We start from the raw sequence: 24265 nt of genomic DNA on the forward strand, positions 1-24265 counted from the left end.
ACCCTTATAGGTATGCTTCATTCTTTTCCTTTGGCAAGATTTTCAGCGTAACAAACAAATCCAATGGCATCAATGTTTTGGGAATAGAAGACTAGGGCACTAGTGAAAGATTATATTTCACTATAGTAATTGCTCCTTTTCTATAAATACCTCCACACTTAACCACCCAGAAGCCAGTGAAGATGAGATTGGCTTGTATTAGGAATGTTAGGACTGTTGTCACTTCTTCAGTTGGTCCAATCCGGAACCTTTCCTGACCTAGCAGCTGAAGGTCAGACTCATGTTCTGAAACTCAGGTGTGAGCTACAGATGCAGCTGCTGCTTTCCTGTATCTGATACCAATGGCCAGGGTGCCTACCACTTGGTCTGACTCCAGTAGCTGCTTCTAAATTTCACTCACACACACTCAGGTCTCTCCTGTGCCCTTGCAGCACATACAGACACACACACAAACACACACACACAGAGAATATAGAGTGAGATTGCGATTAGATAAAATTAAGAAAAGATTTAACAGGAAGATATGGGAAGACAGGACAGACTGCAGTGATCAAGCACAGAGTTCAGCCAGAGAAGCACACTGACAAGTTCTGGTTTACACACTACCAAACCCCTTTCATATGCCTATCCCCATCTCTGTTCCCCCCTGCTCCCCTTTTCTTGAATATCAGTTGACACTGTCCCACTAACCCACTCCAGGATGCAGAGCTGCCAGGTTCTCATTCTCATCCATTGCAAATTCCTGGTTTGCCTCCAGGTTTTCAAAAGTCCATCAATTCCACATAGCTGTGCAATTTAGCATTGTCTCCTATTGGAATAAAAAAAACCATAAGAGGTTAGTAAGGCTATTTTAGATTAATAAGAATGAAAAATAACACTAGACTAATACTTTAAGAATTAATTTTTTAAAGTTTTTATTTGCAATAAAAGTTTTTTGAGCTTCAGGACTTTCCTTAATGTATGCTGTACCGGATTAGGCCTTGCTATCATCTTGGGTTTGTGATGTGGGGAGAAAGGGTGAAGCAGAAATATCCCAGGCAGCTAGCAATAGAGTAAGATAAAAAGTTCTCAAGCTGGGCCAGGGAAGGCTCAGGTTGGACCTCAAGAAGAATTTTTTCATTGAAAGGTTCATTAAGCATTGGAATGGGCTTTTCAGGTAAGTGGTGGAGCCACCATGTCTGCAAGTGTTAAAGAAAAGACTGGACGTGACAGTACTGTGGTTTAGTCGACAATGATTGTGGTGTTTGGTTAAAGATTGGCTTGATGATATTGGACACCTTTTTCAGCCTTAAAATTCTATGATTCTGTTGAAATTGAAGGCAGAAGAATGGAACATTTGTGATTTCTGACTTGAAGAGTTTCCTAGGTAACACTTCTGAAGCTAATACACACTCAGTGTCCTGCAGCTTCATCATTTTCAATGAGAAAATATCTCAGGAAATAAGACTGAGTCTACCATATGTTCATGGTTGCTGAGATATTTCTTCATTTTTGTACATATAAATTTTGTTCCAGTGGAGCTTGAGGACTTGTGACACGTTTAGAATTTGCAGTTTTGACAGGGCCACAGGACAACCAGAACTGTCAAGACTGTAGTACACATATTGCTAGCACAATATAAATGAAATATATAATATATTGGGTGTAAATCAGGTCTGCTGCTGATGACAACAGTCTGTGTAAGTTGAATAACTTCAGCATGCCCTGAATATGTCAAACACACTATGTTTGTATACACAAACAGGGAAACACAGAGATGGGGCTAATGCTGCAGAGGGGGGTGTATGGATACAGTTTATAAAAAATGGATGACACAGAATGCAAACATACTTAGCTACAAGAGGCTGATGACTATATTTATCTTTGTATTCAGTATTGTGTCTAGTTGGCAGTATTAGGCTTCTAGAAGTTGAAACAATCAGTGACTGATGCAAGGAAAGTTCAAAAGATGAAAATATTTTTGTTTCTAAATAAAGTAAAAAAACCTCTATTTTATATATTAATTTTGGCTTTGACTAGTTATACAGTCATAGTGTATTGAAAGAAATCTTTATTAAAAGAGAAAGCTTAATTCCCAGAAATGTTTATTTGATGCTATCTCAAGAATTTACCGCTTTTAGAAACAAATATTCAATGGATTATCATGTTGTTCTTGCTTAAAACCTAAGGAAACAATACTTCCAATTACTGTTGTACTTGAATGCATGCTTTGGACAGTGTAGTCTATGTTGATATCCTAAATTTACATAAATGACTTTGTAGATGCCCACCAACTGAACAATTTCTCATAAAATCTATTTCAGAAGGTAAAAAAAAAAATAAGTTGAAAAATGCAAAAAGTGTAACACTTTTCTAGAAGATGCTTTACTTTTCCCAGCATCCTCTGGGGAGTCTGATTATGATGAGCCTCATGATTTAAATCTTTTAACAGCAGGTATTAGAAGACTGCTTCTTCTAAATCTATTTTCAGAAAAGGTGTGTATCTCCTGGACATTATGTGAATCAAAACAAAGATGGAACAAGCTATAAGAATAATAAGTATCATTTAAAAGTTCAGTCTTAGACAAAAATAGATTACTTAAGGAAAAGAAAGACTGATGTAAATTACTCTCATCGTGTGCGTGGCCCACATATGACAAGACTTTGTACAGTTTACAGTCAAGAAACCCAGGTTAAGTGGGTTGCACAGATAAATGTTACATTGTTCCATCTTAAGCAAAAAAATAGTTTAAAAAAGAAATAACTACCTAAAATTTACTCTGTATATGGAAAATATTTACAATTTTGTTTACTACAAAAAGAAAGGTAGGTATATCTGCTATGAAAAAAGATTTCAAGTTTGAGTTCAATTTGAGAAAGGTATAAGGGAGAGTAAAAAAAAAAAAAATTCACCATTACATTTTGCCTAATAAAGTTTAAATATCATTGGCCCTGGAAAGTATATACAAGGTTATTATATTATAACTGATTTGCACATTGCTAATTTTGTCCAAAAAGAGATGGAGTAGATTAATTTCAACAGAATTAGATCTTTTATGGCAAATTTTATTAATAAATTGATTGTTTAGCAGGGACTACTGTTCATTTTCCTTGGGGTATCATTGCTTGTGTCACATTGTTTCTCTTGCTCTCTGAGGTAGCTCCTGTGACCACCCTGCTTAGCTCCTGCCCTCAAGACCTCTTGGCTATGAAACACATCCTTTATGTCTCCAACTTTCTGTTCAGAAAAGATATACAGCTTTCATAGCTTGCCTGCATTTAAACTTAAAATTTTCAAATCTACTAAGAGGTTTTTTTCCTCTAAACATGGTATTTCTTTTCTCAATCTAGAGGCTTTTACTCGCATAACACTTTCTTTTGCTCTGCAAAAGTAAGGGAAAAGCAGTTGGCACGTTACAGAACACTTCCACCATCATCTTCATCTCCATTTAAAATTCTTTTCTCAATTAAAAAAAATACTGAAAAGAGTACTTCTCAGACATATATTTGAATAGTGAACTAAACATTACCAAAATACAGATATCTAGACTTTAAGGCTCTCAATATATGTTGATATAGATATACATGAGAAGATTAACTATTTTGAGCCTCTTTGGGAAAGCAAAGTAAGTCCTGTATTTCTTCACAGAAACGAATGCAGAAGGCTTGTTTTTTCAAGATGTCCAAGAATGACTAAATTTCAGATGATTAAAAATAAATAAAATTTCTACACACCATTTTTTTGTCAGATGGAAATTATTGAATGTTTTACAGCATAGAATTTACCCCTTTGCTTTGTCAGTTTAATTTCACAGATCACAATGTGGTCTGCCCACAGACAGATTAAATGAGTAGCTTCAAATTAATGATCTCTTCCAATAAATTTTCTGATGGAGTATCCATACTAAGCAGAGGAAAAAAGGCAACTCTCTTTTATATTTTTTTAGCTATAATTAATGGATATTATGAAGAAAAAGCTGCAGTCATCTCATTTTGAAAGCTTTTTTAAGGGAAAGAAAATGGAAAAGGCAATCTGCTAGGGGGTATTTTATGCACTTATTTGAAGAGGGTTACATTTGTTCCCAGGAATATTTAAGAGAGATATTTTGATAATATGCTATAAAGCTTTCTTTTTGTCTATTTTGACCATAGAACTGAATGTATGTGGATCTTTTTCATAGCAACCCAGAAGGTTGTCCTAGTTCTGCAGAGCCATCTGGAGACTTCATCTTTTCACAGGTTCTTACTAGCAGACCATCACTACATATTTTCCCTCCAAAAATTATCATGAGAAATATGATTTGTATGAATAGGGATCACTGAAGTTTCCCAGAAGATTTGTGACTGTGGGAAACTAGAAACCTAGACTGTGAGGTTTGAATGCAACTCTAGTTGCAATATATGAACAGTGTTTTTTAGGAGGGGTTTTGGAAGAACTTGGAACTAACTTAGCATTTATCACTGCTGCCCTTCAGCTGTCCACATAAGAAAAAGTGTCAGTAACAGGATTCAGGACTAGTAGCCTTTTAAAGTATTGTAAACATTTTCTTTGCCATCTCACTATGAATTCATGATTCTTTTGAAACGGACAGATGACCGTACAAATTCATAATATTTTAGCATAATCGTATCCTATATCTTACCTTCTGAAAGGCTATTCAAAGAATATTGTCTCAGTCTGCAGTAGGATTTTGGATGTTATTTCCTCCCTGATGCTGAATTTTCTCTTGTCTCTGTACTTTATGCTGCTCAAATGTCACTTGAACAATGCTTGTGGTATGCAGTTTACTTCCACTTACTGTTCACACACAAAACTAATTATTCATTCATTTATTTTTGTTGCCTTATAGGGCATATTGACCATTGTCATACAGTAAATGAACTATACTTCTTTATTTAATCTTTAATATAGGTAGATAGCACATTATTACTGATCTCTGCATGCTGTCATATCCCCAGATGAAGTTATATCCTAGGAAGTCTTTGCAAAACAGGCTTTTAGTCTTTGCTAATTCCTGTTCTGCTCTTGGCTAATTAGAAAGTAGTAATGAAAAAAATCTGCAAACGTTTCAAAATTGCTTCCATGCTAAATTTCAGCAAAATTTGTATTCATTAATATTTTTTTTTCTTCAATGATAAGGACAGAATCTCAAGTCTTAAAGATATTTCAGAGGAGGCAGAGATTCAAAGGATTTTTTTAGCTGGCAGTAAGTAATGTAGATAGACAGAGAGGGTAAAACCTGGGTGAAAACCTTTAAATATTCAATTGTACAAATAGGAAGAAGAGAAGAAAAAATAGGAAAATAAGAGGGAGGGAGAAGGAAGGAAGGAAGTGGCGGAAGGAAGGAAGTGGCAGAAGGAAGGGGCGGAAGGAAGGGGCGGAAGGGGCGGAAGGGGCGGAAGGGGCGGAAGGAAGGAAGGAAGGAAGGAAGGAAGGAAGGAAGGAAGGAAGGAAGGAAGGAAGGGGAGAAGAGATCACATGAGTATTATTTTTTTATTTGCTCATTTTCTACTCTGAAAAAAACAACTTTCAATGATTTTCATCTCCAAATTTTCTCCAGATGATTGGAGACTGCTGCTATTTTTCAATACAAGACTGAAAATCTTTTTCAGCAACATTTGCTTGTTGCCTCTGCAAGAAGGTTGTGAGTCCTAGACAAAGTTTTTCTCATTTAGTGACTCCCTTTCAGGCCCAAAAAATTTTAATAATCTTATATGATATATAATATAAGATTCTTCTCCACAGGCATGAAGTGCAATGGCAAATAGTGAAATCCTCACAATCTAATCAGAGAAACAAGAATGCTGGTTCTACTTCTCCTGACAGCTTCATGAGTCACTAATGACCCCCATTACCATAAGTAAATGGAAGAGGGTCTTCAGATCATGTCAAAAACTGAGAAGAAGTACTGCTTAGTGGTATGGATATATAAGATGCAGGGGAAGTGCATTTTAAGATTGTTCAGGACATCTGGGATGTTTAGAAGAAGAAGAAAAGCAGGGAAAAGGACATATCAAGGTTCTTTGGAGGGATCAATCATGAGAACATTGATGGGCAGAAGGTATGGCTCTGTGTTTAACAGGCTACTGGTCAGTACATATGTCTGACCATGTTCTGCACCTGATGAACAGTTTTTTCATCTTGAATTCCACTTCTAATTATTTTCCTGGGTGAGATTTTCTTTCATATATTCTGTGTACCTATGTGCATGTGTATATCCAGAGGTTTACATGACAGCAGATGGATCAAGATCATGGATCAGAGGGGACAATATTTCTCTGATACGAGCAGCTGGAACACGGGAAGGTATATACAGTGGTGAGTGTTCACTAGCAAATATCAAGTCAGACTAATCAACCAGTTGGATAAAAGTCTTGGGAGCCCTCAGTTTGGGCCAGATCAGATAATGAAGAGAAGAGAGGGCCTGCAAACTGGCTACTGGAGGGACCAGTTGATCTAAACCAACTGGTGGAGAGGCTGTTGAGTCAACTGAGAAACACATTGCATGTGTGTGTGCACACATGAGGCAACTGGAGACAGGAAGATCCAAGGGGGTGTGTGTATGTGTGTGTGCATGTGTAGGTGGGGCATGTGTGTAAAACTATGCACATTGACCTGCAGACCTCTGTAACACTCATGACAAGATGTCAGCAACAAGATGCCAGGAGAAAGAGGATAATGGGACAGTCTGGGGATCTAGCAGAAGACCTTCATCCTGAACTGCCCTAGCACAGAATGAATCAAGGCTGCTGTCGCTGTTTGTGTGTGAATGAGTGCTGTGTATCCTGGGTTAATTTGTTCACTGGCTGTACTTGTAGTGGATATGTATTGCATAGATGTGATTTTGTGTGTCTAAGGAGAATATAAATTTGCCCTCTCTACTGGTGGGACTTAGGGTCAGGGAACTGAAAAATCTTGCCTTTTCCAAGTTACCACATTCAACAATACCTAACTAGTTTAATCTCTATTTCATCCTAAGTGTCAGATTGTGTCACTATTATATTTTAAAATTCACCATAATTGCTTCATATTCCATGCCTCACAGAATAAATTAGCAAAAAAAAAAAACGTTTAAAATTTTATTTTCAAGAACATAAGCCACAAAAAATTATTTCTGATTTTATACATACATACATATATATACATATATATATATATATATATATATAAACCCTCAGCATCTTTTTATAGATTTACCTTAAGGTCAAATTTACGTAGAATTCTGTAGAATAATTGTAGCAACAATCCAGAAAGAAAAATCTGCACAAAACTTCAAGGAAGACAAATATATTGTGCCTTTTGTAGTAGGACATGCACTCTTACATATGTTCCAGTGACAGGGAAATAAATAAGTATACAGGTGTTGAGTAAATAAAGGGTCCCAAACTAAAAGGAGGACAGGAGTTTAAAAATACAGACAGAAAGAAACAATGAATAATTAACACAGATTAAACAAGTACTTGAAATTGTTATGCAAATTTATCTTGCCGATTGCAAGCATTACTCATTAGGGATTTGTTAAATGGATCAGTGAAGGTGTTGCAAATTTGGATGCCTAAGAGCTAAGAGCTGCCTGAACTAAATCTGAAAAATGTCAAATGTCTCTCAAGTGGAAAGGATTCCAGCAGTTTTTACCATCCTTGTCAGCCACCTGGACAGTGGGATTGAATGCACCCTTAGCAGGTTTGCCTGACAACACCGAGCTGTCTGTTGTGGTGGACACGCTGGGTGGAAGGGCTGCCAGGCAGAGGCTGCTTGAGAAGTGGCCCCATGACACCCTCATGACAGCCCATGAGAAACTTATGACATTCAGCAAGGTCAAGTGCAAGGTTCTGCATCGGGAGAGCAGTCCCAAGCACAAATATCGACTGGGTGGTAAACAAATTGAGAATAGCCCTGAAGAGAAGGACTTGGGGATGCTTGTGATGAAAAGCTCAACGTGATGCAGCACTGTACACTTGCAGGCCAAAAAGACAACAGCATTCTGGGCAGCATCAAAAGCAGTGTGACCAGGAGGTGGGGAATTGAGGTGATTCTCCCCCTCAAGTCCATTCCTGAGAGACATCACCTGGAGTATGTGTCCACCTCTAGAGCTGCTAACACAGGAAAAATATTAACCTGATGGAATTAGTCCAGAGGAGGGACATTAAGTTCATCACAAAACTGGAATACTCTCTTATGAAGCTGCAAGCTTTGGGGCTGTCCAGCCTGGAGAGGAGACAAATCAAAGGGATTTTATCCAGAGTATTGCTCAAACCATTAAAACATTTAAATTGGTCTAAGCAGAGTGAGAGATGCCTGTGGCAATGTGCAGGACAGCGCAAAATCCATATTGGAAGAGTTCTCTTACAAAATCAGTTAGAAGTTTTATTGTGGAGGTCTGAAGTGTAGTCCATCACCTTGACTGACATCTGTTCATGCCCACATATTCACATTGTCTTGCTGATGGTGACTAGACCCCTAACTAGAATTTTCACACTATAGTCTAAATTGAGATATGATGCTAACAAGACAGTAACAGCATATGCTTTTGTCTGTCAATTAATGCATATCTTCTAATTTTACTGTGACATCATATTAACTATGGAAATTAATGGACTTACTCTGATATTGCTTATGATGGCAGAAATATGAACAGGAAATTTTTACCAGAAGTTTGTCATTATTTTCTGGGATTCATTTTCTGTTGCAACACATGTTATTTATTTTATTATACTTTACAAAGCAGTGGTAGGTAAAATTTAAACATATTCATAGATTGATTCACTTTGGTTCATTGTGGAAAATTGGCTTTGTCCTTGGTGTTAATTTGAAAAAGAAAAAAATAAAAGAATCTAAGTTGCAAATTTGCTTACAAAACAAATGTGCAAATATTTTAATGAAGAAAATCACTAATGCAAGTATGAAAATTAACTGCTTTGGTTACTAGACAGCACTTGGACTGGCACAAACTAAAGCAGAAGTGAGATTACCTAACTGCAGACATTCCATGCAAACTGAAATTTTTTGGAACATCATTGGCACATCTTCATGTTGAGGACGACAGGAAATTTTACCATAAAATACTGAAAAAGTCATTCCAGGGCAAAGTAGCTGAATTTTTTAAAAGAAGGAATTAAATATTGTATTCATTAAATCATTGTTAATAAAATAATTAATTTTAATTAGACTCAGACTTAGAAATAACCATATGCATGTTAAGTTCAGAAAGTATGCATAGACTTTCTCACATCTCTTCTTCACTTTTTTAATACAAAAATCCATGTGTAGAAAGTCCAGTCCAGAAATGCTGATGTGATAACCAGGATTGGACACAGTTTCTGCTTGCTTGCTAGCATTGCAAGTATAAGCGTTGCTGAAAGAATTGTTGCACGGTAAAAGACATGCAGAAAACAAAAATAAAAGCCCCATTTTTTTCAACCAAGGACTATTCTCCAGACAGCAGTTATTGTGATTATTATTAGTAACTATTCCCAATACCTTCAAAAATAGTATTTACATGCTCTTGTTAAATCCTTGTGTTTATTAATATAACTTTAAATAAAAGGTAAGTACAACCCATCATTGTGATTATAAACACAATATAATCACAAATTACAAAAAAATTTAATCTGTTTTTTGTTAAATCTTTAGTTATCCAGATCAATCTTCATTTCTTTTTATACTGTAGCTTTAAGCATGCTGTCAATTTCAATTTTTTTCTCTGAAATTATATTTCATGACTGAAAACAAAATTGTACTTTATCCAAGGCATTTCTTCAGTCTAGTTTTATGACCTGTATGATTTTTTACCACTCTTTCCATCTGTATTGTAATGAGAATAATTTTAATATTTCCTTTTTTCTTGTCATAATAAGTGAGGGATGACATGGGGGAGAAAGAGGCTTGGGCCGCTGAACTAATTAAAGCACTTTAAATGCTGGCTGAGTGAAATACTACAAATACATGTATCACCATCTGCTTGCTTATTGATCTTATTGGTGGCCCCATTGTTGTCTTTTCAAAATAATTTGGTAGTAAAGGTAATATTTGTTTCTGTACTAGTACACATATTTGCCCCTACCATGACGCATTTAGCAAAGTGTTGTGCATTATCTCAGCATTTCACCTACTCCGTGCTGTTGTCTCAGAAAAAAACCCTCTGTCACTCCTCCAAACTTCTCATTCAATATAACAAAAGGCTATTCTATATAGAATATATATATATAAATATATATATATATATATATATATTAAAAAAAAATATATATATATATAAATGTATAAGAGCTTCCTATTTTCCTTACCTAGCAGTACATTATTTTAGCCAACTGTCTCTTCTTTTTTGGTCTTTTTAACTAGTGCTTGCTTGGTTGGTAGCTTTGCCCTTGGGCAAGAGTTTGATGAGCTTGTGAATGGGCATGATGCCATCCAAACAGATGTGATAGAAAATAATCAGCCAACAGGCCCTCTTGTATGTATAAAACATATTTGTAAAGGGCAAAATTCTAATCTGGAAATGTTCAAATACCTTCTTACACTATGCTGTATTTGGATGAAGGATCTACTATTGTTGATCTAGTTCTGAATTCTACTTAAACACTTTGCTTTCAGGGAAAACAAGGGAAAAGTTTTGATGTCACACAGAGGAGCACTTTATACTATCAGAAGTAAAAATCATCTTTCTAGTAAAGCAAAGGGTTTCCCCCTTCTTTTTTTTTTTTTTTTTTCCTGAGTAAGAAATTTCATGCATTGTGCCAAATCTGATTTCTAAACTTTAGTTGAAAAATAGTGAGTTACATAACAGTTTAAGCATTAGCATTGACTTTCACCCATGGGAGGGACCCAACACTGGGACAGGGATAGATTGTGAGGAATCCTCCCCCTGAGGAAGGAGGAGGAGGAGCAACACAGCCTGTGATAAGCTGACCCCTGTTGTATTGCACTAAATAGTTTATTTAGTGGCTGTCTTTGTATTGGGTGATGGGAAAAAATGTTACTGGGTATGTCAGGTCACCTGGATGGTGTATTCCCCCTCCCTGTCACATGGTTGCTCCCTGACACACTTCCCCTTTCTGTAGTCTCTGGTGGTCCGTCCCATGGGTGGCCCCTCCCCTTGCCCCTCCCCAACAGCATCCCATTGGCCATGGTGCTCTTTCCCCGCCCCCTTTCCTGGGGTATAAAATTCCACTGCAAGAAGATTGTACCCTTTTTCCTGCCTGGGTGGTTGCCATCTTTGGAAGTGTCCTGGCCCAAGCCAATAAACAGGATACTCGCTCCCACGTGGGGAAGAGCGCTTCTCGTCTTTTATCTCCATGCAGGTCCGTGTGGGCTTGGGTTCTAGATAGCCGGAACCAGACCCATACAAAGCTCAGAGAACCATGGATTAATGCAGACCCCCATCGCTCTGCACCACTGAGGGGGAGAAGGTAAATTTGAGCCTGAAAAAAAGGAAGGGTGAGGAGAAGGTGTTTTAAGATGTAGCTTTTATTTTTCATTATCCTACCTATCCTATACCAATCCTATTTGATTGGTAGTAAGATAAATGAATTTCCCCATCTTGAGTCTGTTTTGCCTATGACTGTAATTGCTGGGTGATCTCTCCTTGTCCTTATGTCAACCCAGGAGCCCTTTGCTATATTTTATCTCCCCTGTCCAGTTGAGGACATGGAGCATCTTTGGTTGGTAGCTGACATGAAGCCAGGGTCAACCCACCACAAGATTTTACGAATAAGATGAGATAAGGATTTCACTAAAATGTTAATTTAATAAATAATTAAATGAATAAGATTGGATGGTGCGGTGGCTTGATTTTCCCTCATAATGTTGTACTGTCATTATATTTGCATTTATGTGCATAGGATCAGGATGGTTCTCCCTTAGTCCTGATTTTAGGTTTTTTGGGTTTTTTTGTTTGTTTTTATTTTTTGGGTTATTTTTTTTTCATAATATTATTTCACATAAATGCTTGCCAGCCTGACCCACTGCTTCCTTCCATGACTGTGAGTCATCTTCTCCCTCTCTTGATGTACCTTTTTCAAAACTCTCAGTGCCAGGTTGACCAGGTTGATAAATATTTTTCCCTACCTGTAGATTCCTAACTGAATTGAATAATAAGGGATAATTGAACGATTGAAAAATAAGGATGACTCATCTATCAGACCATAAGCATCTACACCTAGAATCCCAAATTTCCAAATCTCTAGATTGTTTCCCAATGTCTTAGTAACTATTAACTTCAGAGTAAACTCTAGGGTTCCAGCTTCAGCTGTAGCTGAGAGTATTCACTATCACTGTTAATTATAATAATATTTGAGAGACCTGGATATCATGTAGATTTTTTTATTCAGTGTTCTCCTTAGGTGTTCCCAAAGCATGCAACACCATCTGGAGTATCCTAAATTATCCACCTTGACCTCCAGCTACTAACTTGGAAGCATGTTGATATATTCTCTGTATTCTGTGCCAAATCTGCTCTGCTTTCTAAGGCAGGTTACTCCTATCCTCAGTAGATAAGATTATATACTGAGCATAGGAGTAACCTGCCTTAAAGTAGCTGGTTTGAGCTGTTAGAGACCTAAATCCCATACTTAATATTTTCAAGGGCCTAAGAACTAAAGTAGAGCTTGGAGATATTATTCTAGCACTGGGGAAGAAATTGGGAGAAATAAGTCCTTGTTTATTTTGCTTTAGATATATGTTTTCCAGGAACACAGAAGCACAGTTCCAAAGCAGACACAGATCTTCAATTGCTTGCTCAACCAGCTTAGGATCTGGAAGCTGCATACATCCTTTACATGGACTGAGGCACATGGAAAAAACTCATCATTTTAGGTGTAAGCGCTTGTCATAGGCATTTGGTTGCAGTAGAGCGTGAAGACAATAATGAATATAAGCCCATGAGAAAATGGGCTTTGTAAGTCCCATGGAATAGAGAACAAACAACATGTTTGGTTGTTTGGTTTCTTTTGTGAGTAGGGAACCTTACAATGATGCAAAATACTACCAAGCAACAGAATAACAGAAGCACAGATATAAATTTTATTTTTGCTTTTTCAGTTAAAAAAAAAAAATAATTGACCACATTATAGTTTAGCACTTACCTAGCATTTTAAAATTCTAAATCTCTTTCCAGCCCTATTTCAATATTTGATATTGTCATTAGCTAATAAATCTTTAGAACAGATGTGATTATTCCCACTATTGATGAAATCATAGGACCAGCAGACATTTAATACTCCTAGTCTGCATTTTGCTTGAAAATGCAATAATGAAAAAATGCACTTTCACTGTCTCTCAGGTTCTTCTGTGTGTTAATAGATAAGGTAAACTAATGAAGAAACAAAGCCTAATGGTTTAATCATTTCATTTTAGAGCAACATTTCATTTTAGGTGAGAGAAAAATTAAATAATTGTGTCTAGGTACATTTTTGGTGTCCAAATCAATGTAAAAAGAATGACGTACTTTCCCAATTGATTTTTCATACAAAGCAAATATATTTGTAGTGTTTGATCACTAAGTGAGTAGCTGAGTATGGATTCTGTTGCCTTTTTTGCAGGAAGTTTCTTTTTCTGACATACAAATACAATGTAAATGAATGATATATTAGACCAATCCTTTAAAATCAGAATTTTTCTGATTTTTTCTCTTTTTTTAACTTGTTGTTTCATTAAACCAAATGGCAGAATCTTTTTTGACCTTCAAATAATTTGTCAAGGGTTGGGCATTCAGACTGGACTTCACTAGAAAAAAAGAAGTGAGCAACCTCAAGGAAAATACCACAAACATTGTGTTTCATGATAGTTCTGTCTTAAGAACAAAATTTCCTATATGAAATGTGGATGAAGTTCGAAACCTTGAATATTGCTATGAGGCTACAGTGTCATTCTTAGGCCAACCATAATAAGCAGCAATGCCTTCATCAGAAGCAACTCTGTAACACCTTTGTTCAGTAACATTTATGAAAGTATCCAGCTAAAAGAACTTTTGTTCAGTCTTATATGCATCTTTTTCAGTCCATTTGGACAATGAATTAGTAATCCAGTGAAATTTTTTTCAGGAAAAGAACTGTATCATTTATCACAAGTGGAAATGGCTTAATCATGATGTTTTGTCATTATTTTTTGGCCCCTCTCAAACTCATAAATCTGCATTCTTAGCTCACAGTTCTCTTAACCTTTAACTGGTTAAGTACTCACAGCCCTTAATTCATTTCCCATTTCAAAGCTTTTGGATTTTTGGCAGACTTTCTAGATCCCTTCTGCATTGAACAAAAACACCCACCAACTCCATTCAGTTATTCTATTTCTTATTATAGATTTTAATGCCTGACAAGAAGTTAATCCTCCTTCAGCCAGAGATTCCATGGCTGCTTAGAGAGTGTTAGTATAGACAGTTATATCTGCTCTTCCTCTTGTGTTACAACATGAAATCTGTATTGCCTGCATCCCACAGAGAGCTGCTAAAATCGCTTTTTGTGCATTTTAAGCCTATAGGGTGATGTGTTGTAATAGTAAATCATTCTGGCCAGGCTCACTGCAGGCTGTTTCCTGTGTAGGTCTGGTATGATAAAAGCAGTTAAATGAAATATAGCTCTGGTCTGAATTGAACAGAATTATCAAAAAAAGGAAAGGCAGAGGGGAAGATATTTCAAGTAATACCAATCTCACCTTTCTCTCTTCATTGTCACTGAGATTGAGTGAGTTCTTAAAGTAGGTATAGGAAAAGCCACCCAGCACTTTACAAATTTTTCTTTATCCCCTTCCCTCCTCAGCACACCACCGAGATAAGGGCTGTTTTCCAAGCATCCTAAAAAAAGTGGATTGATGTACTACTGGCAGCTCTGTAAGAGAACAGCAGACCCCAAGATGTACTTTGCTGCTGACCTTCATCAACAGCAGAGTGACAATGTCAAGGGTCAGGAATCGCGTATCTTTTACTTTTTCGTTATGTACATTGATCAAAGGATTTACCTGATTAAGTTGCACCTCAGCAGAAGAAACTGGGGGGCTTAACAGGGAAGAAAAAGGTAAGAGGGACCAAAAGATTTGAAGTCCAAAACCTCTTTTTATTATATCTGAGGGCTGACAATATATCTTTTTATGCACTGTTTCTTCCCATTTTTATTAATGCCGTGGACTTCCTTCTTATCCCAGTTTTAGTATCTCTTTGCTCCATGTCCCTCTAGAAACTCTGGTTTCATTTTCTATTTATAAAAGAAATGAAATAGACAGTTCTGCCTGAAATAGACTGCATCAGCCAGCATTTTGGAAGCAGGAAACCTCTCTGCCAGCCAGCCACATCCTTTTAGAAAACATCCAGTATATATTAAATAAAGAATTTTAATTTTTTACTGCATTTGGTTTATGTAGTGATATTTTACTAGAAGGATGAAGGCTTAAGCCATGGCTTCTCTGAAGAGACTCTGGGAGCTGCCCCTGTGTCCAACATAATTGATTTCAAGATGGACCCTTAATTTGTCAAAGCCAAACCCATCAGCAATACTGGTGGAGCCTCTGTGAAAACAAATTTCAGAAAGGGTAAAACCTGCTGTGCAGCAGCTGTGTGAGAAAGGAGTGAGAAAATGTGGCAGAAACTTTGCAGACACCAAGGTCAGCAATCAGGGAGGTAGAGGAGGTGCTCCAGATGTCAGAGCAGGGTCTGCTGGTGCAGACCATGGTGAGGCTGCTGTGCCCCTGCAGCCCACAGAGGACCAGAGTGGATCTACCTGTGGCCCATGGGGGATCCCACACCAGAGCAGGGGAATGTGCCCTAAGAATCTACATAGCAGGAACAGCTTGTGCTGGAGCCTGCTCCTGGCGAGAACTGAGTTGTGTGATGAGTACACACAGGATCAAGTTTTCCTGCAAGAGCTATTGTCTTTGGGAAATCCATCCCAGAGCAGCTCTTGAGGAGCTGCAGCCTGTGGAAAGGACCCACATTGTATTATGAGGTGACTACAACCCATATTCCTTCCATCCTGCACCACCAAGGCAGGAGGAGGTAGAAAAATTATCAGTACGACTGAGAGAGGGAAGAAGAAGGGGATGAGAAAGGTTTTCAGTTTTGTTTTATTTCTTATTATCCTACTCTGTTATTAATTGGCAATAAATTAATTTCCATCAAGTTAGATTTGTTTTACTAAACAGATGGTAATTGATATTGATTCACAAGTTTTTTTGCCATATTTTATTCCCTTTTCCTGCTGAGGTGACAAAACTTTGTCAACACAGGTAAAAGGGTGAGTTTTGTTACAGTCATGGCAATGTGAAAAAGAGTGAACACAGGTGTATCTCAAAACTGTAGAGTATGTTCTTAAGGATGGGATTAGTATGAATGTCACAACAGTCAAAGTCAGTATTACACCAAAGAGGAAAAAAAAAATCTGACTCCAAGAATTCAGGGTGGTTTTAGGTTTTGGCTTATTTAAAAAACAAATCCATCTTTAATGGAGGAAAAAGATCAGGAAAGAAAAGAGCAGTGTGGAAAATATCTTTTTTTTTTGTGATGTACAACATTTTACTCTGACCTGAATTAACCAATTTGTTTTTTACACACACAGAGGATTTCTGATGGAGCCCTAGGTAATATTTGGAGGAAGGGGCCATCTCAGAACTCTAGAGGACCAGCATAGACGGAAGACATTTGATTACTGTAGAAATCACCCAATTCTGCTAAAATACTACAACTATGATACTAGTTGACCAAATGGCAACAGCAACAGAGAAGGGAGCAATATAAAACCAACTTTTATGACCTCTTTCTTGTGAAGTCTGTGCAAGACCACTGTGTCTTTAGTCCTGGTCTCGATATTTTTCAAAAGAGATGGAAACTTAAAAAAGAAACAATATTGAATACATAAAAGTTTTAGTGGTGGATGAATATATTAAATAATAAATTTTCCATTTTAAGAAGTAAGATTTTCAATTTCTTTTGGCTCTGAAAGAATGTGCATTGTGTTTTGAGGGTTAAACTGTTTAATTGTTTCCTCTTTGTCTTTATGGCACAATTTTTTTGGTCAATTTTTTTTGAGTTTATTATTGTAGAAATCCTTAAAAGTATAAAAAAATTGTATTCAAACAAGCTTTCATTAACCATAGAGGAAGTGAGGAGGACTTTATATCTAAATGACTTCAAATGCAAAAAGTGAAATTTATGCTTGCAGCTTTGCTGTTGCTATGATTGATGGAAAGTTTCTTTGTAGGAGTAAATGCTGAAAGTTTAAAGGAATTTTCTTCGTCTTTAGGAAACTTGCTCAATTCAGACTTGTCTGACATTTTACTGATGTTTGATTTCAAAGAAGAATAAAAGAGGACTTCTTCCTCCTGAGTACTTCAACAAATCTGACTTTTAGCATTGGTTCACATCTTTTTAATTCAGCACTGGATTTCAAGTAATTTCTTCAAGGCACTAATGACTGTCTTGTAATTCTCTGTAAATAGTTGTTGAACAGGACCATGAGTCTATGATCATTTGTACATCTAAGGTTTCCCTTTCAGTTGTCTCACCTACTTCTCACATAAAGTTGATTTTCCTATTTTGGCTTCCAGTACAATTATTTTTTTTTACTTTTAATCACTAAAATGAGCACATTTAGATAACATCTTTGATTGTCTTCCCTGTTAGCCTGTAATAATCTGGTCAGTTTCTCATCTGCTCTTATTGCTGTCACTAATTCTCTAAAGACATATCATGTGAAGAAGCTTATCTGCTTGAAAATGCCATTAATTCTTAAGCTCTATATTCTATTATTTGTAACATAATCTAAAGTTTGAGTCCTGTGGAATTACTGTAGTGTGCTATTTAACAGTGATATTTTTTCCAGAATCTCTATTATCACAAAAATCTGATCCACATTGTTCATTCCTCTGGAAAATTCACTGACATACTTTGTCATTCACATCTTCAGCGCTCTTGTAAATGCCAGTAGAATTAATAAGTTAATGCTTAATATGCATTTCACTTGCTCTTCTCACCCTCCTTGTAGACCAGTTTGCTCATTTGCTCATGTTTGCTCTTTTCTGGAATTGATCTTAAATATCTTCTGGATGATGTAATTTTTGTATTTACTGTATTTTTTTGCAGGATTGTGGAAGTCTTAGATTTTTTAGTCCACATTATTTCCCCTTTCTGCATTCATACTTGTCAGGCTTTGTACTCATATTTTTTTTTTCTTGCAAGAATTCTGAGATTTGTTTTTCTTTATTTATTTGAGGTATGCCTCTCCGGAGAGAATGATCTCCAGGCTTATTCCAGGTCCTGTAATTACACATTGTATGGCTTTTCAAAATCTTCTTTCCGTCACTCATTCATTTCTTATCAGTAGTAATTTGTCAACACTTGTCTCTCACTGCCAACATCTTCAGTTCAGGTCTTCCAGTCATCTGCTTTATCTCATCACACAAGGCCTGAGGGTCGTTTCTGCTCCCATATTCTTCAGCTACTTTGCATACTTTGCTTATTGTTTGCTCCAGTTTTGAATTTTTGTTTTGTCTATTTACGGTATTCTGCTTCTGACTTAACTGTTACATTTTTATTCTAGTTCAATGTCTTTTAACTGTTTATCATTTTATGCCTCATCCATTAGCTTCATCTCTTAATTTATAATATTGCTTCTCTGGCTGCTCCACCAATATGACTGTTTTTTACTTGTCTCATATTCTTTCTCCATATCTATTAGTTTTTCCAGGTAGCTTCATAGAAGAAATCAAGCTTTCTTTATACTCAAATGGGACAATTTGATCCAGATGAAATGCCATTTTGTCTCTTCAAAAAAATAATAATTCCTTTCTTCATCCAGGATAAGCCCATTTCCCTTAAATTTTCTTTGTAAATTGCAGCTAGCTTCCACTTAGTTTATGAACAGACAAAATCAGCCTTGATATCTTTCACAGTAGCAGTGAAATTGAGATTACCCAGCAACACTTGAAAGAAGCTTTGCAGAAATAGAGATGGGAGTCCTGATGGAAACCAAGTTGAATGAGAGTCAGCAGCACACCCTTGTGGGGAAGGCTAGGTCAAAGTGGGCTCCATAAAGGACAGCACAGCTCCCAGTGACAGGAGTAGTCTGTGGGTGCAAAAAAAGTAATTACTCTTCACTATTCACCACTCACAAGACTGCACCTGCAACAGTGCCTGGTACTGACACACTCAGAAGCACACAGATATGAGGAAAGCATTTGCAAACTGAAAAAGTTTAACAAGTGACCACAAAGGTGACTGAAGGCTTGAGTGGGGAGACCAGGAACTCTGGGTTTATTCATCCTGAAGACACCTACGTCCCATGTCTTGCCCTCAGAAAAGGTACTTGCTTTTCTTTAGATGTCACTGAGTAGTAATAGAGAAAAAAAATCAAACTCTTCTGAGAGGTGGACAGTGGAAGGGTGCTGAGCCACAGGAAACAAGCTGCAGGAAGAACAATTTCAAATGAATATAAAAACAAGCAAAAATTATAGTGACAGTTGTGAAAAAGTAAAACAGACTACTTGGAGAGGTTGTGTAGTCTCCTTTACTTAAAGATCGATGCAGCTCTAAGCAATCTCAGATAAAGTGACATTACTCTGTCCAGGGAGTTGTCTCTCTCAATATAAGTTATTCCATATTTATGCAAAGTACAATTCTGGAATGCAATTATTATTGAAAATTCATATGTAATACCATAGCCTCAACTTTGTGAAATATGTTTTTAAAGAGAGAATAAATAGCACTAATCAGGATACAATCAACACAAATGGAGACAAGGAAGTTTGAGCATCAATCTGTCTTGCTTCAAGTTTTACAAGACTGGCTGCTACTATAGTTTTTTCCTGTTAAGGAACCAAGTTTATAACTGATCAGTGGTAGTCTGGATGTGAGCATGAACAGCTGAAGGGGATTAATAATGTTGTACCGGAATTCATGAATTCTCAGGTTTGGGGTGGTGCATGGTGATTGTAGAAAATCGGGATATGGCTTATACCATTTTGGACATAATTATCTGATAAATCTACACTCATTAAGGAAAGCTCCCAAATATATAGCCTACCAGGAGATAAGAAAGTCTTTAAAAGCTAAATTGTTTTTCTTATAAAAAGTACATGAACAAAGCCTGGAAAACAATGCATAACCTCCATTCTATACCTTTCTATTCCACAATGTGATTACTGATACTGATAATCTTGAAGTTGTGTAATTTGTTATTCTCAGTGGTTTGGCTTTTCTTAGAAAGTTCTATAATTTCACACTCAAAGTTTTACAGATTCCTCTTAGGAATCTGAAATATATTTTAGGATTAGGAATATAACTTCTAATTTTCCTTGAAGTTAGCAGCAAAACTTGCTATGAATGTCTAAAGATTTGTTGTTTCTGCCACTGATGATAGTTAACCTCATAATCAATAACAGCATATGTTCTCTTGGCAGATGGCATTTGTTCTGTGAGTTCCCCAAGCACCACGTAAACCCCAAGGTTTCTAGATTGTGGAGGTTGTGTCTCAATGCTTAGATGTTTCTCCCTCTTCAGTGTTGTCAGACACCATAAGAACAGACATGTGTATGTAAAGGGACTGTGATCAGGAAAACATGTGGTGAAAAAGGATTTTATTTGATTAAAGGTGGAAGATGTTTCAAAGCCATTAGGTGAAAATGTTCTTGAAGTCTTACAGTTTCTTAAACTTCCATTTTTCAAATGATGACATACCATTAAGTTAAAACAAAGATCCTATCCCTTATTGAAATGTGGGGTGAAAAAATTGCCTATATATTAGGATGTGCAAAAATATCATTATTCAGTATTGCTAGGAATTTATAAGATATGCTTCATACTTCATTAAAACATGTGGTTTACTAGTGTCTCTGGAAGCTAATGAGAAATACTGGATTAATCTTTGTTTCCACTACCATAGCCAACAAAATGCCAAGATTCATAATAACTGTAGGGCATGAAATGAAGTTTAAACCAGAAAAAACTTTCTCTGACACATGTAACATATTATGTGATTGAAGGAAGAGTAATTGACATCATCTACCTGGACATAGAAAGCACTCGACACTGTCCCACATGACATTCTTGTCTCTAAATTGGAGAGACACATATGTGGTGGATGGACCACACAAAGCAATTGGCTGGATGGTTTCACTCAAAGAGCTGTGGTGAACAAGTCAATGGGCAAGCAGAGAGCAGTGTCAGGTGGTTAAACTCAGGGGTCAATATTGCATATCACCTAGTTAAGGCACTTAACCTTTGTGTCTGTTTAAACAGTGTGGACTCTTAACAATGGCAGAAGTCAATTGTCAACCAAACTCAGCTAGTAAAGAGCATCTCCTTGCAAACTGTGTCTCTCTCCACTTTACTATATTTTGTATTCAACTTCAAAGACAAATGCTTTAACTGATGAAATCTTTTTATTTCATGCAGTTTCCAAGGATTTTTCTAGAGAAATATTGTTATGCATGTTTCTCATATTTTTCTCTAAATTTCCCCCATTCACTACATCTAGAGACCAAGACAGATAAACCTTTGCATTTAAATATTATGGCTGGTTGCATCTGTTTTAAGAATTCTGTTCCAACAAGAACAGTGTTATGCAGCATTTAATTAATTTTGTTTGGGTATGTGCAGTACTACTCTCAGGAACTACAACATCCAGAAACAGCTGGAAGGACATTAATCACTTATCTAAACATGAAAATAAGTAGAAAGTGAAGCATGAAATTACTTTCTGTACACTATATACTAAGTTTGTCATCAATATGCTGATGTAAGTATGACAATGCTGTTTATCTGGGAGTATGATCATTAGCCTTGACTCTTGTTGAATGTGTTTTAGCAAAAATTACTTGGAGGTAAATCCATGAGTATATTATACTTATATTAATTAGATTGTCTCGTTTATTGTGGTGGACAAAAATCTTTTTCCTCCACCATCTAATTTTAGATTAGCTAAACCCAGCATAGAGCAAACAGAAAAAGGTTTTTTTTCCCTTACTTGCTGTCCAATTTATTAGGTCATAAATACCAATAAAAACTGCTTGTTTTCCTTAAAATTTTCCCTTAAAATGTGGGGGTTTTATTTCAAAGTGAATGTGTCCATCTCTACTCCTACGAAGATATTCAGAGAACACTACATGTTTAGCCATGTACCTGGGAAAAACTCATCCTGGTGAAGATGCAGCTGGAGTCCTGTGCCTAGTTCTGGGTCCCTCACTTCAAGGAAGACGTAGAGGTGCTAGAGTGTGTTCACAGAAGGGCAACAAAGCTGATGAATGAACTAGAGAGTAAATCCTGTGAGAGCAGCTGTGGGGGCTGGGGTTGTTTAGCCTGGAGAAAAGGAGGCTCAGGGAGCACCTTATCACTCTCTACAACTCTCCACAACATGGAAGGAGGGTGTACCCAGATGGGCGTTGGTCTCTTCTCCCAGGAATCCAGTGACAAGGAAAGAGAACATAGACTTGAGCTGCACCAGAGGAGGTTCATATTGACATCAGGTGGAATTTCTTCAAGGAAAGGGTTGTTAAGCATGGGATGGACTGCTCAGGGAGGTGGTGGAGTCACTGCCCATGGAAATGCTCAAGAAGAAATTGAGCATTTCTTCTTGAGCATGGCACCTAGTGGCACCTAGTGCTATCATCTAGTTAACAAGGTTGTGATCAGTCAAAAGTTCTTGGAGATCTTTTCCAACCTAAATGATTCTGCAATTCTGTTTGAAACAAAACTCTCAATTAAGTAGAAAAAGAGTTGTATGTTTGTGTATTTGCTTATACAATACATCACTTTACATCTTGAACCACAAAAAGGTCTGAGACAGAAATAATTGTACTTTTAACATTCTATCATCTCATCAGCTGGAAATACAACCATCAAGGTGTGAAGAAACTCTTGAAAATAGAAATCCAGAGCTTTTTCAGATGCTGAAGCCATAATTCTTGAATTTTTCTTTCTTCTGTGTGGTTCCTTTACATCTTACCCTTCCATGCCAGAGTTGTATATGTAAATAATGTTTCATATAATGGCTCTAGATACCCTTTTTTGGCCAACAGAATTGTTGTCCTGTGTTCAAAGAACCTGAAACTTTCCTTCTAGTGAATTCCAGTGTCTCTGCAAAATAAGAAGCCTTTATTTTTCTTTCTTTTAAATTTTCATTAACAAAGACAAGGAAGGATAAAAAGAGAAAAATCTTTCAAATTTATTTGATATCAGTTTTTTTTACGTATGTCTACCTGTATACTCATAACTAATCTTGGTGTTTTCCCAAAAATACAGTAAAATGTCCTAAACTCAATTAAAACTATAATCAATAATCAGTTTTGTTCTGGAGAGAATTAATGGTATGAGTACCTACTTATTTTTTCTCAGTCTTTTTTCCTGCTTTGGCATCTCTTTCTATAGCATATGTTCACACATCAAATAATATTCACAGTATGGCTAAAATGTCAAAGTCATTTAATCAATTTACTAATTTTTTATTGAAAATAATGTTAGCCTTGCCTCTGGAATAAAATTTGTGCACTGATAGTATTAAGTCTTTGTCATTAAATTTCTTCTGGCACTTTTAGTGTTTTGACAAGGTTACTTTATTCATAAGAAAATGGCTATTCAAAAAACTTCTTTAAAGTCTTTCTGAAAGTTCTGGATGGAGTGAAAAAAATAAAATTTCAAAATGTAAACCATATTCTATATATCCTGATTCTATTTTTACTAGTCTTTTAACTTCTCAAGGAAAATATTCTGGAAGACAGAGGAGACATCAGTGAAATGACGAACAATAGATAATAAATAATAAAGTTTTGCACAGGGCTTAAACAAGTTCCAAAAATTACAGTTGATTCATTGCCTTGATCAAAAAAGAATAAGTAGCTGAAAATACATTGAAATACATTACTGGGCTTTGATGAATTTAACAGTTTTAAGACAAATTCTGTAAAGTGTCTGCAGTCAATGAGTAGCAAAATGAAAGAGAGACGTGTGAATGTATGTGTGAGGCCTCATCAGAGCTGCCTTCACATCAGCGCAACTTTCACTGTATGTTAGCAGCCATCCTCAGAGGGCTGAATAATCCTTTTTGACAACAAGCAGTTCTGGACAGTACAGTTCACGTCTGTCTCAGTTCTTTCTTGCAATGTAGATAAATCAGTCCTCATGTGATCACAGCTTAAAAGAATTATGTGTGTTATTTAAAAATTATGATTCTTGATTTATGTCAACTTGTCCTCATCAAAAACTCTCTATTGGTTTGGGTTTCCTCTTCGAGAAATCTTGCAAAATATTATTTTCAGGAAATGGAGGGAAAAACTGTCTTCATTGAAGAGATGGATTTGCTTCAGTACTCT

This window comes from Agelaius tricolor, unplaced genomic scaffold (genome assembly GCF_023055355.1).
Source record: "Agelaius tricolor isolate 1412-34295 unplaced genomic scaffold, bAgeTri1.0.p SCAF_7, whole genome shotgun sequence".
NCBI classification, from domain to species: Eukaryota; Metazoa; Chordata; class Aves; order Passeriformes; family Icteridae; genus Agelaius; species Agelaius tricolor.